At 40.9% G+C, this 14,427-nt stretch overlaps 1 protein-coding gene across 1 annotated transcript in view; it reads left to right on the plus strand.

Annotated features, from left to right (window-relative positions):
- Positions 1–14,427, plus strand: part of KIRREL3 (kirre like nephrin family adhesion molecule 3) — a 483,489-nt gene that overhangs the window by 253,248 nt on the left and 215,814 nt on the right. The gene's annotated exons all lie outside the window — the stretch shown is intronic.

The raw sequence follows: 14,427 nt of genomic DNA on the forward strand, positions 1-14,427 counted from the left end.
GAGTCCTTCGGGAGAAGGGCAGTATAAAAATTATATTATTATTATTATTATTATTATTATTATTATTATTATTATTATTATTATTATTATTATTATTATTATTATTATTATTATTATTATCTTGATTATACAAGTTCTGCTGATGCAACCTAGGATTATATTTGTGTCCTTATTTGATAGCTGCATCCTGCTGTCAGCTGTTTAGCAAGACACCCATTATTTTTGCAGAAACCACAAGCCAGCATGGTTTCTCCCATCCTAAATCCATGCCTATATCCCAAACGCAGGATGCTGCATTTTGAAATTCATCCTGTTGGTTTCTGCATGTTGCTTCTGTGTTGTCAACACCTTCATGAATCTTTATTTTGTGCTATTTTTGTGTTGCGTGCATATTTGATTACCCTATTTTCTAACCCTTCATCCGAGTCATTTAAAATATGTTGAACAGCATGAGATTTAGGACAAATGATATTCTATTTGACAGTTCCTTCCAATCTGATGCCAAGCCATGGGCACATTCCCATATTAACCAACAGCTTCTTTAAAAATGCAGAGGGAGGAAAACTCAAAATTAAAAAAATACATCACAAATAAAATCCATATTGAGTGGATAACGGACAGCAGTTCGCTAGTCTTCTCTCACATGTTCCTTCTCCCCGTCTCTCCTTCTCCTTATGGTCTTTGAATGGGGACATAATGAGCTGCCATTATTTTGCCACGTTACATATGTTAAGAGCGGATACTGATTTCTATTCATCACAATCTTCTCCTCCACCTATCTCGTTCTACTCTTTAATGAGCTGGGAGCCAATCAATAATTCATTGCTACATGAATAACTGAGGGATGATAACTACTTATTTGGAAAGATATAATCAGAACTCATTCTCTCTCTTACTTACCAGCAGAGATGGGTTTCAGCAGATTCTGACCAGTTCTGGAGAACCGGTAGCGGAAATTTTAAATAGTTCGGAGACACGGTAGTAAAAATTCTGACTGGCCCCACTCCCATCTATTCTCTGCCTCCTGAGTCCCAACTGATCAGGAGGAAATGGGGATTTTGCAGTAACTTTCCCCTGGAGTGGGGTGGGAATTGAGATTCTACAGTATCCTTCCCCTGCCACACCCACCAAGCCACGCCCACCAAGCCACACCACGCCCACCAAGCCACACCCACAGAACTGGTAGTAAAAAAATTTGAAACCCACCACTGCTTACCAGCTCCTTCTAATTCCTGGGTAATCCAATAGACTTGACGCAGGCATCAAAAGAAATCTTAAACAAGAAGGTAGGCTGGATCAGCATGCAGGAGAAAGAGGATAATCATTCCTTGAAGCACAAAGATTTTTTTTTTTAATGTTATGAAGTTGCAGAATTCCTATAGTGCTGTTAGGCTGGGAAGCTACTTAAAAAAAAATCTGTATCATTAATCCTGTTGACATATGTGTAAGGGGGAAGGCAGGAATGCTTTGGATGGAACAGAGACATCACTACCCAATAATTCACATTCTTTCACATTAAGACAATTTAATCTGAAGTCTTTTCGGATTATGTTTCCAAGCTGCATTGTGGGGATGGATTGTGTGAAACCATCTCAATTTGTTCTACCAGTTCAAGTTTTTCCGTACTTATTAAAAGTAAGTATCTTTTTTAGAATCTCTCAAAGTAGGGTTGACCTATGGTAGCCCAATTAAACATGCCTGTGAAATTCTGCAGAGAAGATGATCCGCTATCTGCCATGCTTTGAGAGGACAATAGACATGGATTTCCTTCATCCTAATATCCCCCAGATCTCTAAAATATTGGTTCCCATAACCCCTCTTTGGCTATAGGACTCAGATTTATGAAAGCTGCAGTCCCAATATAGCTGGGGTTATATAAAGTTGAAAAAGATGGGTATGCCCCCCCTACCCTTTACTGTACATAATCATAAAAAAGAGCCCTCAGATATATTTAGTTAAACACTGAGGATCCATTGCTAGTCATAAGTAGACATTTCAGTTGATATTAATCCTGTTTACATGACATTCAAAACTACAGTGCCTCTAAACAAAGGGTAATAATAAGTCTTTTTCACCCTATTGGTTGAGCAGTTTATTATTCTGTAAGTTTTCTCAGACTCAGGCCTATGGAGTGCTATCCTGATAAAGAAAACTATCTATCTGCATATCTCTCCCTCTCCCTCTCTCTCTCTTTCTCTCCCCCCCCATCTCTGTCACTGTCTGTCTTTGTCGATTATTATCTATCTAGCTATCCAGTGGTGGGATTCAGCCAGTTCGCACCACTTTGGGAGAACCGGTTGTTAACTTTCTGAGCAGTTTGGTAAACTGGTTGTTGGAAGAAATCATTAGGGCAGAGAACCGGTTGTTAAATTACTTGAATCCCACCACTGTATCTATCTACCTACCTATCTAGCCACCCATCCATCCATCCATCTATATACACACACACGTATATAACTTATATTGATAAAATAATGAACATGCATAGTATGAAAGAAAAGGAAAAAAACAGCCACCACTATAATCACTATTTAATCAATATTTAAATCTTCTAATGAAGTCTAGCTTTGTGGTCCATATTGAAACGGGTCTTTGGGGGAAAAAAATTCTCCCAAATCAGCTCCTCTGAGTTTAGTAAGAGAGAATCTTTGAGGAAGGTCTATGTGGATTCTCAATCATCCAGGTCATGGTTGTCCCAAAGATGCTTTTTCCAAAAGACAACTGGACTTTCTTGGGTTTTTTTTTCTTTGAAAATGTTTTGCTTGTCAGAACTGAAGAAGCTTCTTGGATGAGAAGTGAAACATTTTCAAGGAAAAAAACCAAAAGGACAAGCACCTTTGGGACTATCTTGAAGAATGCATATAGACGAGAGGTCGAACGACTAGCCTTGTGGTGCAACCAAAACAATCTGGAACTGAACACACTCAAAACCGTAGAAATGGTGGTAGACTTTAGGAGAAACGCTTCCATACTTCCACCTCTCACAATACTAGACAACACAGTATCAACAGTAGGAACCTTTAAATTTCTAGGTTCTATCATATCTCAAGATCTTAAATGGACAGCTAACATCAAAAACATCATCAAAAAAGGACAATAAAGAATGTTCTTTCTGTGCCAACTCAGTAAGCTCAAACTGCCCAAGGAGCTGCTGATTCAGTTCTACAGAGGAATTATTGAGTCTGTCATTTGCACCTCTACAACTGTTTGGTTCAGTTCTGCAACCCAACAAGAAAGACACAGACTTCAGAGGATCATTAGAACTGCAGAAAAAATAATTGCTACCAACCTGCCTTCCATTGAGGACCTGTATACTGCACGAATCAAGAAGAGGGCCGTGAAAATATTTACAATCCCTCACATCCAGGACATAAACTGTTTCAACTCCTACCCTCAAAACGATGCTATAGAGCACTGCACACCAGAACAACTAGACACAAGAACAGTTTTTTCCCGAAGGCCATCACTCTGCTAAACAAATAATTCCCTCAACACTGTCAAACTATTTACTAAATCTGCACTACTATTAATCTTCTCATCGTTCACATCACCCATCTCCTCCCACTTTGTTGTAACTTTGTTGTAACTTTGTTGCTGGCAATCCTTATGATTTATATTGATATATTGACCATCATTTGTGTTGTAAATGTTGTACCTTGATGAACATATCTTTTCTTTTTATATACACTGAGAGCATATGCACCAAGACAAATTCCTTGTGTGTCCAATCACACTTGGCCAATAAAGAATTCTATTCTATTCTATTCTATTCTATTCTATTCTATTTCCACCCCAGCTTCTTGATATTGCTATTAATAATACCCGATTTGTGTCTTTTGATTCTTTTGCACAGGGACAAACTACGGTACTTTTTTCAGGATGATTCATTGAGCCACCCTAGCTGAGTACCATAACTAGACCTCCATTTTTATATAATTTAATTCTTCTCCCTTGTGAATTCATTTCAGCTACTTACTATCACCGCAACGTCCACCAGTAAATTCCAGTGTCAGTGGCTGGCTTTATACTTTTGAGTGCTTAGGACCGTGATGGCGAACCTACGGCACACTTGCCATAGGTGGCACGCAGCACCCTCTCTGTGGGCACATGAGCCATCACCCCAGTTCAACTCTGCCGCGCATGCGCATGTGTCTCCCACCGGCCAGCTGGTTGTCAGTTTTCTGCTGCACATGCGTGGGGGTGGGGCGTGTGCAGGGGACCACGTGCATGCATGGGGGTGGAGCATTGGGAGGCCACACATGCATGCGCAGGGGGTAGAGTGCATGTGCAGGGCACAGGGGGCATGCACGGGGCCATGTGCACATGCACAGGGGCTAAACGCGCAGTGCATTTCAGACGTGCACGATCGTTCAGGTGTGCACACATGTGCTTTGGGCACTCGGTCCGGAAAAGGTTACTCATCACTGGTTAGGAGTTATGCTTAATTAGGAACTTTGTAGTTCAGAGGTTGGAATGCTGTATTGCAGGCTAACTCTGCTGACTGCCAGCAGTTCGATCCTGACTGGCTCAAGGTTGACTCAGCCTTCCACCTTTCCAAGGTTCGTAAAATTAGGACCCAGATTGTTGGGGGCAAGAGGCTGACTCTGTGAACCACTTAGTGCTGTAAAGCACTATGAAGTGTTATATAAGTCCAAGTGCTATTGCTATTAATCTTTTGCCTCTGTGCTCAAATTTATTATCCAAGAAGCAGAATAGAAGACATTTCAACTGAGCCTGACTCTGTTCCAGAATTGCTTGGTGCTTTTGTGCAATTACTTTCTTGCCGTGGCTGCGTCCCTCTGCCGTCACCGTCTCCTGTGACTCATAAAATGGGTCTGTCTCACCCTGTTGCTACATTTGTGCAATAACATGTGCAAAGCTTTTTAGAAATCCTCTTAAGAGGAAACTAAATATTGATTATTATTCATACAGCAATTATTGTTGCTTTCAGGGAAGAAGATTTTTGCTGTCATTGAAATTGCTAGCCGCATCTAAGTAGTTACATTTAAAGACTTGAAGAAGGTCTGTCGGTTGGATCAACACTTTTTTTAAGGATAGTTTGCATTTAACTCCACTGTTTCCTTGGCATCCTAGTCCTCATTCCTGAAAACTTTTTTTCCCCCCTATTAAGGGATAAGCAATTCTTCTGAGATTCACTAAGGGAATTTTCTACATTCTAACCAATGAGCTGTGGTGGCACAGTGGTTAGAATGCAGTATTGCAGGCTAACTCACTGCTCACTAGTTCGATCCTAACCAGCTCAAGGTTGACTCAGCCTTCCACCCTTCCAAGGTTGGTAAAATGAAGACTCAGATTATTAGGGGCAAGAGGCTGACTCTGTAAACTGCTTAGAGAGGGCTGTTGTTGCAGTGGTGGTATTCAGCCGGTTCAATCCAGTTCGAACGAACCGGTAGTGGTGGCAGGAGGCTCCGCCCACCCACCCGGACGTCATCACGTCCCGTTTTTGATGCTGTGCACATGCATGGAAGGTCCTGCACATATGCAGAGGTGTCACATGTGAGTGCATGCGCACACTCACATTTGCAAACCGGTAGCGAAGGTACCGGACGCTAAGGGATGCTAAGGATAGTGAAGGTACTGGACGCTAAGGGACGTGGTGGCTCAGGGGTTAAGATGCTGAGCTTGTCGATCGAAAGGTCAGCAGTTCAGCGGTTCAAATCCTTAGTGCCGTGTAACGGGGTGAACTCCCGTGACTTGTCCCAGCTTCTGCCAACCCAGCAGTTCGAAAGCACGTAAAAAATGCAAGTAGAAAAAATAGGGACCACCTGTGGTGGGAAGGTAACAGCATTCCATGCGCCTTTGGTGTTGAGTCATGCCGGCCACGTGACCACAGAGACGTCTTCGGACAGCGCTGGCTCTTCGGCTTTGAAACGGAGATGAGCACCACCCCCTAGAGTCTGGAATGACTAGCACTTATGTGTGAGGGGAACCTTTACCTTTACCTTAGCGAAGGTAAGTGAATACCATAGTGTTTTAGAGCACTATGGTGCTCACTTACCTTCACTACCGCTGGAGTGGGAGCAATATATGCATCTAAGTGCTCTTGCTATTGCTTGCCCAATTATCCTCGTCCAAAGTAAAGTCGTCTACAAAATGGCTTCTCAAAATTATTCCGCCTTTTTGTGGATCAGAAATTTGGTGAGACACTTTAATTGCTCTAAAGAGAGAAGACGTTCTCTGGCAGCTTATCGGAGAATGAGCATTTCTGCAGTATTATTTTTATAGCATATACTATATTTATGGATATGTTGATAACAAAAGGAATCACTCTGGATTTTTTTTTGCATCCAGGATGTTTTTATATAATCTGTTTATGGGCAATTTTTAAATCAAGATGAGAAAGTTTATAGCTATTTACAGACCTATTATGTAAAGGGAGGAAAATTTATTAATTTTTTTTCTCTTTTCAACATCGAGCCAGGCTGGATTTTTTTTTTTTTAATGTTTAATGTTGGAAAAAAACAGTGGATTTTTTATTTTTAACAAAAAAATAAAATAGAATGGAGAGCTAATACCAAGTGAAAGGATATGTAAGCATTCAGCACTGACATAAACTAAAAATATGTTAGGAGTAACTGAGGTGGAGCAACTGCAAATATAGTATAACCTCAGTGTTCTTTTTTTCTTTAGTCTTTCTTGAGAAAACTTGGGGAGGAATCGATCAGCGTGTGTGTGTGTGTGTGTGTTTCCCCCATTTTTTGAAAGTAATGGTTTAAGAGAAACCACAGGGAATATAAGGTAAAGGTTCCCCTCGCACATATGTGCTAGTCGTTCTCGACTCTAGGAGTCGGTGCTCATCTCCGTTTCAAAGCCGAAGAGCCAGCGCTGTCCGAAGACGTCTCCGTGGCCATGTGGCTGGCATGACTAAATGCCAAAGGCGCACAGAACGCTGTTACCTTCCCACCAAAAATGGTCCCTATTTTTCTACTTGCATTTTTACGTGCTTTCGAAACTGCTAGGTTGGCAGAAGCTGGGACAAGTCACGGGAGCTCACCCCGTTACACGGCAGCACTAGGGATTCGAACCGCTGAACTGCTGACCTTTCGATCGACAAGCTCAGCATCCTAGCCACTGAGCCACCACGTCCCATACAGGGAATATACCCATCACTAATTTTATGAATTTAGATTATTTTTACCCTATAGCTGCCTTCTTTGAGCCTATGGGGATAATAAATTTTAAAATATGCAGTTATGTTACACTGAAAGAATTTAGTGACTCTGGGGTGCTATAGAAATTGTGCAACCATACAATGATGGGCATATTCACTTGTAAAGAGGCAGAGACACACACAGTCACACATATACCCCAAATCAAGTCTTTTGCAAGGTGTCAATTTGCATGACGGAAATTCTCAGCCCAAAGTGAGCTATCCGATACCACTGAAGCATAAAACGCTCTCAAACCTTTCCTTGATAATAGGGAGATACCTGAGAATTCTCTCTTGCGCTGAAGGTTTCCAGAAGGGCTTGGCAGATAAAAAATAATTTTCCTCCAATAAGGGGGAAAACCGGGGGGGGGGGGCTTTGAAAAGGAACTCCTTTCTGAATCACAATTGGTTTATCCATTTCAAGAATTCCTTTCCTATCAGTTATCATCTCTGCCTGTCAAGCTTAGTTCTGAGGAATCCTTGACGAGAGCAACCCTGAAGCTGGGGTGAAACACAGCAGAAGCCTGAGGCAAAAAAAATTCAATATTAACTTCTGGAACATTGAGGTGACATCCATACCCAGCCTCTTGGCTTCCTGTAGGAGCCTTTTTTGTTTTTTTGTTTTTTGTTTTTTGTTTGAATTTATACCCCGTCTTTCTCTGAAGACTCAGGGCGGTTTACAATGTGTTAAGCAATAGTCTTCATTCATTTTTTTGTATATTATATGCAAAGTCAACTTTTATTGCCCACAACAATCTGGATCCTCATTTTACCTACCTTATAAAGGATGGAAGGCTGAGTCAACCTTGGGCCTGGTGGGACTTGAACTTGCAGTAATTACAAGCAGCTGTGTTAATAACAGACAGACTTAGTCTGCTGAGTCACCAGAGGCCCTGCCAATTGGCCAGAGACAGGCCATTAACAGGGACTGGAGATGATTGATGAATTGAGAGAAGACTCTACCTCCACCTTGCTTCAGTGGTGGGTTTCAAAAAAAATTTCTGTGGGTGTGGCTTGGTGGATGTGACATGGCTTGGTGGGTGTGGCAGGGGAAGGATACTGTAAAATCCCCCCTTTCCACCCCACTCCAGAGGAAGGATACTGCAAAATCCCCATTTCCTCCCGATCAGCTGGGACTCGGGAAGCAGAGAATAGATGGGGGCGGGGCCAGTCAGAATTTTTACTACCGGTTCTCCGAACTACTCAAAATTTCTGCCACCGGTTCTCCAGAACTGGTCAGAACCTGCTGAAACTCCCCTCTGCCTTGCTTGTACCTTGCTCTCTTCCTTGTCATATTCATTAGTTGTACTGTTAATACTTAGAATATTAATGTTTTAATATCTTACCTTGTTGTTTGTACTCTGTTATAAGCCACCTAGATAAATAATAAAGAAAAATAAGGATCCTGCAAAAAAATAAATAAGGATCCTTGGGCAGCTATCAGAAGCTGGGCTCAGAGTAAGGTTATTCTTAACAGAATAACAGAGTTGGAGGGAACTCTGGAGGTCTTCTAATCCAACCCACTGCTCAAGCAGGAAACCCTATGCCATTTTAGACAAATGGTTGTCCAATCTCTTCTTAAAAACCTCCAGTGTTGGAGCAGTCACAACTTCTGGAGGCAAGTCACTTCACTGATTAATTGTTCTCACTGTCAGCAAATTTCTCCTTAGTTCTAGATTAATTCTCTCCTTGATTAGTTTCCATCCATTGCTTCTTCTCCTTCCTTCAGGTGCTTTGAAGAATAGGTTGACACACCCCTGCCTTCTTTGTGGCAGCCCCTGAGATATTGGAAGACTGCTATCATCTCACCCCTAGTCCTTCTTTTCATTAAAGTAGACATACCCAATGCCTGCCCGATTACACTATTGTAAGCCTCCACCTGGCATTCTTTCGGTGTTTTCTAGTACCTTTTGGCTGATGCTGTGTTGCTCATAACCATATCTGACTGTGATTTTGCTGCTTCCTTCTGACTGTTGTGACTCTTAAGTTGTCTTTTGGATTTCAGCATAACGCCTCCTTGTACTGAATGAACAAAACCTATCAACTGTTCTTAGTACTGAATTTGGTTTGGAATAGACTTTTTCTTTCCCCTTCAGCTCTTTTGTTTGAAGAGTGATTTATAGGCACTGAGATAAGATGGAATAGCACTCTGGACTGTTTATTTTAAATTAGACCATTGGTTCATCTAAATCAATATTGTCAACACCAATTGGCAATATCCCTTGGGGTTTAAGGCAAGAATTCTCTCAGCTCTAACCAGATTAGACTTGAATTGTACACTTAGCATAGGCTGGTTTTTTTTAAAAAAAAAAAATCCAGGCAATGCTTTTTCAAAGGGACGCAGTGGCTCAGTAACTAAGATGTTGAACTTGTCGATCAAAAGGTTGGCAGTTCAGCGGTTCGAATCCCTAGTGCCATGTAACAGGGTGAGCTCCCATTACTTGTTGCCAGCTTCTGCCAACCTAGCAGTTTGAAAGCACGTAAAAATGCAAGTAGAAAAATAGGGACCATCTATGGTGGGAAGGGAACAGCGTTCCATGCACCTTTGGCATTTAGTCATGCCGGCCACATGACCACGGAGACATCTTCGGACAGCTCTGGCTCTTCGGCTTTGAAACGGAGATGAGCACTGCCCCCTTGAGTCGGGAACAACTAGCACATATGTGTGAGGGGAGCCTTTACCTTTACCTTTAATGCTTCTCCTTTCCTTCATGTTTTCTGCATCCCTCAGGTTTTAGCCAAAGAGGCCAATCTTTCTTTCTGTTCCTAAAACAGTTTTATTCTGAGGTAAATTGGTGGGAACTATCTGACTTTGCTATTTGAAGGAATTCTTAGGTGTGTGTGTGTTTAGTAATGCTTTATGTATTTACAAGAAATATGAACCCCTGAGACTGTGTGAGTTGGGAATTGGGGCTGTCAGAGGTGTCCTTATCAATTATGTGAGGAGTGCAGAGGACTAGAACCCAAACCACTAAAAGGCTGGCCTGGATCTATCAAAAAATATGGATTTTTTTTCCAGTATTCTGTATCACACAAGAAGAGCCAGTTTGGTCTAGAGGTTAAGCCACTGGGATAAAAACTAGATTGAGAGTTCTAGTCCCAACCTAGCTGCTGGGTGACTTGGGCCCAGTCACCAGGCAGGAGACTCTTAAGCATGAGAGCCTATTGGTTGACTTTGGGCCAATCACCATTAGACAGGGAGTTCTAATTCCATTTCAGGCATGAAAGCCAGTTGAGTGACTTTGGGACAATCATAAGGAGACTGCAAGTTCTAGCTCCACCTTAGGCAGGAAAGCTGGCTAGGGTGATATTGGACCCCTTACTCTGTCTCAGCCCATGCATCAAGCTTAGGCGACAAGCTAGTTGGTCAATTCCTGTCACAACCAATGGATCAACCCTTGGATAGTCTGAAGACAGCAGACCCTGCATTAGCAGGAAAAGGATAGGAAGAAAAAGAACAATTCTGTGTCACTCAGTGACATCTAATCTATTTGTACCTCATAAGCAGACCATGAAAGAATATCGCTCTTCCTAACCCAAGTTGTAGTCTTCGGTTCAGAATGTGGCTGAAAGTCATCAAAACTAAGTCCCTAATGAATTTGTCTTAATCCCTTTTGAAAGCTACAGAACTAATCATTAGCAGAAATACATTTTTTTAAAAAAATCTATAAAAACTCATTCCTGTCTCTTATGCTGTGGGTTGAAACAGCCAGAAAACCTGGGCTACGTGAGAAATTCTGATATGACAGCCATCCGTTAGTGGTCTGATTTATGTATCAAATTGGTTGAATTTATCCTATTCCCTCCATATTTTGTTTAGACCGAATCTGTTGCTTTGTATTGTCAGCTGAATGAAGACAGCTGCCTCCAGTTTTCATAACATAAGATGTGCATATCTCCCAGCAGGAGAGCTCCGTCAGCAATGCAGTAAATAAATAAACTGAAGGAAATATGTTATTGCTTTCATATCCAGTGTCTAAACCCATTTCAGACAATGAAAGCGGAATACTGGAGGAAACACACACAGACACACAGACACACAAACACACATCAGAACCTAAGTGGTCTGTCTGCCACCTAGAGATGCCACCAAGGTCTAGCATACAAGCATTAATAGAGCGGCTTTAGAAGAACCTGATGCATTGAATAAAATCTCGCAAATAACCATGAAAAAAAAAGAAGAAGAGAGAAGCTTTTGATTCAGCATACCTAGCAGGGGATCTTTGAAATTTCTTTGTTCTTAAATATAATTGATTCCAACCCATAGCCCTGAAAAAAGCCCGTCCCTCCAAAGACCTCCATCTTTTTTTAAAATACACATTTGCATTAAAAATAATAATAATACAGAGAATTTTATTTTGGACTTTACAATATTCACTGGCAGCTGACAAATGACCAGTGTTCTGTAGAGGGGAAAATATTAACGAATTCCCACCACTGAAGAATAGTTTTTGAAATTAATGGAATTGGCAGAGATAGCAAAACTGGCTTTCTCTGAGGAAAGGGCGAAGGCCAATCTAGATTTGTTTCTGTTCAGAGACCACTTTTGGACTTCTTACTTGAAAAGATAAAAATGAAGTTTCACTCTTCAGGGTTCAGGATTTGACAATTTGATTTATTATGACTATAGAAATATTGTGTATTTTGCTCTTACTATAAATGTACACTATATATTTATATGTTTAAGCCTAGAATAAGAGGATACATACATACATACATACATACATACATACACATACACATACACATACACATACACACAAACACATTCATTCATTCATTCATTCATTCCTTGTCTGGGGAATTCTGGGAGCCAAAGCCCACATCTATTCAACTCACTAGGATTGAGAAACAGCGGTCTAAACCCTAGTCCCTGAATCAACTTCCTTGTGTTAAACCAGGGGTCTCCAACCTTGGCAACTTTAAGACTTGTGGATTTCAACTCCCAGAATTCTCCCAGAATCAAAGCTGGCTGAGGAACTCAGGGAGTTGAAGTCCACAAGTCTTAAAGTTGCTAAGGTTGGAGACCCCTGGTTTAAACTAAACTAGACTAGACTAGACTAGACTAGACTAGACTAGACTAGAATAGAATAGAATAGAATAGAATAGAATAGAATAGAATAGAATAGAATAGAATAGAATAACAGGTTTGGAATGACACACAAAGAATTTGTCTTTGGTGCATATGCTCTCAGTGTACATAAAAAGACAATTCATAAAGAATTGTTTAGAGACAAGGATAGCCTTGTCTATGTAGGAGAAGAAGAGGCTGAGCTGGAAGGCAGAGTTAAATGTGTCATCAGTTTGGAATCATTGCACTGTCACAAAAGACCTAAGTCCAACCCTTCCAAAGTGAATTTTATTGCCCCTTATATGGCATCAATTTAGCTTTGACCATTTAGCTGACAAGATTCTTGTAATTAGAAGTAGCAATAATAAACTTTTCTGTGCTTTAAACTCAACAAATACTTCTGGTTATTTTTCCCCTGACAGTCTACCTATCACCACTCTGCTAAAAGTGCCCTATATTCTCAAACTCCAGAAGATGGTAATCAATTCCACCAAATGTGGTTCAGTTTGATTTGAGGGTCACAGATGCAGCTAAGCAAAGCAACCATCTGACTTACCATCCAAATCTGCAAAGTACTTTTTGCACGGTATATAAGAAGCAGAAATAAATCCTTCTTGTGAATGCTACCTCTCCACTTACTTAATGCCATTCCCATAAAATAGTTATGACGGCATTTTATTTTGCTTTCACAGAAACAAAAATTCAGATTGATCCTATTGGTTTCCTCTAAAGAGAAACCCCTACATGAGCAGCTAAGCATTAGAAAGAGGAGCAAAGAAGCAAGCTAATTGGTATATAATTCTAGCAGTTTCTAAGAGATTAACAGAGTTGGAAGGGACCTAACAGGTCATCTAGTCCAACCCTCTGCTCAAGCAGGAAACCCTACACCATTTCTGACAAATGACAGTCCAATCTTTTCTTGAAAGTCTCAAGTGATGAAGCTCCCACAACTTCCGAAGGCAACTTCCGTTCCATTGGTTGATTGCTCTCAAAAATCACATGAAATTTCAATGAATTCTCTGAATGATATTCTAGAACAGTCTTCTCTGGAATAAAGGCTACACTGGGGTTCTGATTTACAAAACAAGAATAGATTTTAAAATAAGCTCAACAGATCTAAACAGGCATTGAGCTGGGAGGAAAGAAAGCATCCCTTTAATCAATCTTTAACCAAATACTCTGTTTTGTAGGAACAAGTGTGCCATCAAAGAAGGTTAACTAATCAGCATTCAGCCCTCTTGTATAAGCCATGTTATTTGGTTATAGCTAATTCCCCTTGTACAATGCATGCTGTTCTGAACAATAATTCAATGCAGCTGGGTTAGGAAGCGCCTTGTTATTGACAAAAGAACAGTTACTGCTATAAGTAGATCTCGAACAAACAACAACTTGGTTGATTTACAATGCCAACCCAGGCATGGATTTCTGCAATGCGAACTCAGGCATGGATCTCTGTATCCAACTTTTCCCCCCCAATCTGTCTAAATAATGTTCTAATGGTCTCTTGACTTGGTGTATACAATTAGGTCATGTTGTTTGTGGAGACCTTTATGTTTCCTAGCCAGATTGCTGCTTTCGTGAATTGTTTTCACCACAAATCAGGGTCAATCTATTCTCCAAAGCAACTGAAGGCAGTGTCTAAGAAGCAATGGATGGAAACTAAACAAGGAGAGGACCAAATTAGAACTAAGGAGAAATTTGATGACAGCGAGAAAAGTTAACCAGTGGAATGGCTTGCCTTCAGAAGTTAGAATAGAATAACAGAATTGGAAGGGATCTTGGAGGTCTTCTAATCCAACCCCCTGCTTAGGCAGGAAACCCTATACCATTTCAGACAAATGGTTATCCAATCTCTTCTTAAAAACTTCCAGTGTTGGAGCATTTACAACTTCTGAAAGCAAGTTGTTCCACTGATTAATTGTTCTGTCAAGAAACTTCTCCTTAGTTCTAGGTTGCTTCTCTCTTTGATTAGTTTCCACCCATTGCTTCTTGTCCTGCCCTCAGGTGCTTTGGAGAATAGTTGTGTGTGTTCCATCACTGGAGGCTTTTAAGAAGAGACTGGACACTAGCCTTTGTCTGAAATGGTTTAGGGTCTGCTGCCTAAGCTGGGGGTTGGACTAGAAGACCTCTAAGGTCCCTTCCAGCTTTCTTATTCTGTTATAATTGATTTTGATGCTCCTGAATC

The sequence above is a fragment of the Ahaetulla prasina genome, chromosome 9 (genome assembly GCF_028640845.1).
Source record: "Ahaetulla prasina isolate Xishuangbanna chromosome 9, ASM2864084v1, whole genome shotgun sequence".
Lineage (NCBI taxonomy): Eukaryota > Metazoa > Chordata > Lepidosauria > Squamata > Colubridae > Ahaetulla > Ahaetulla prasina.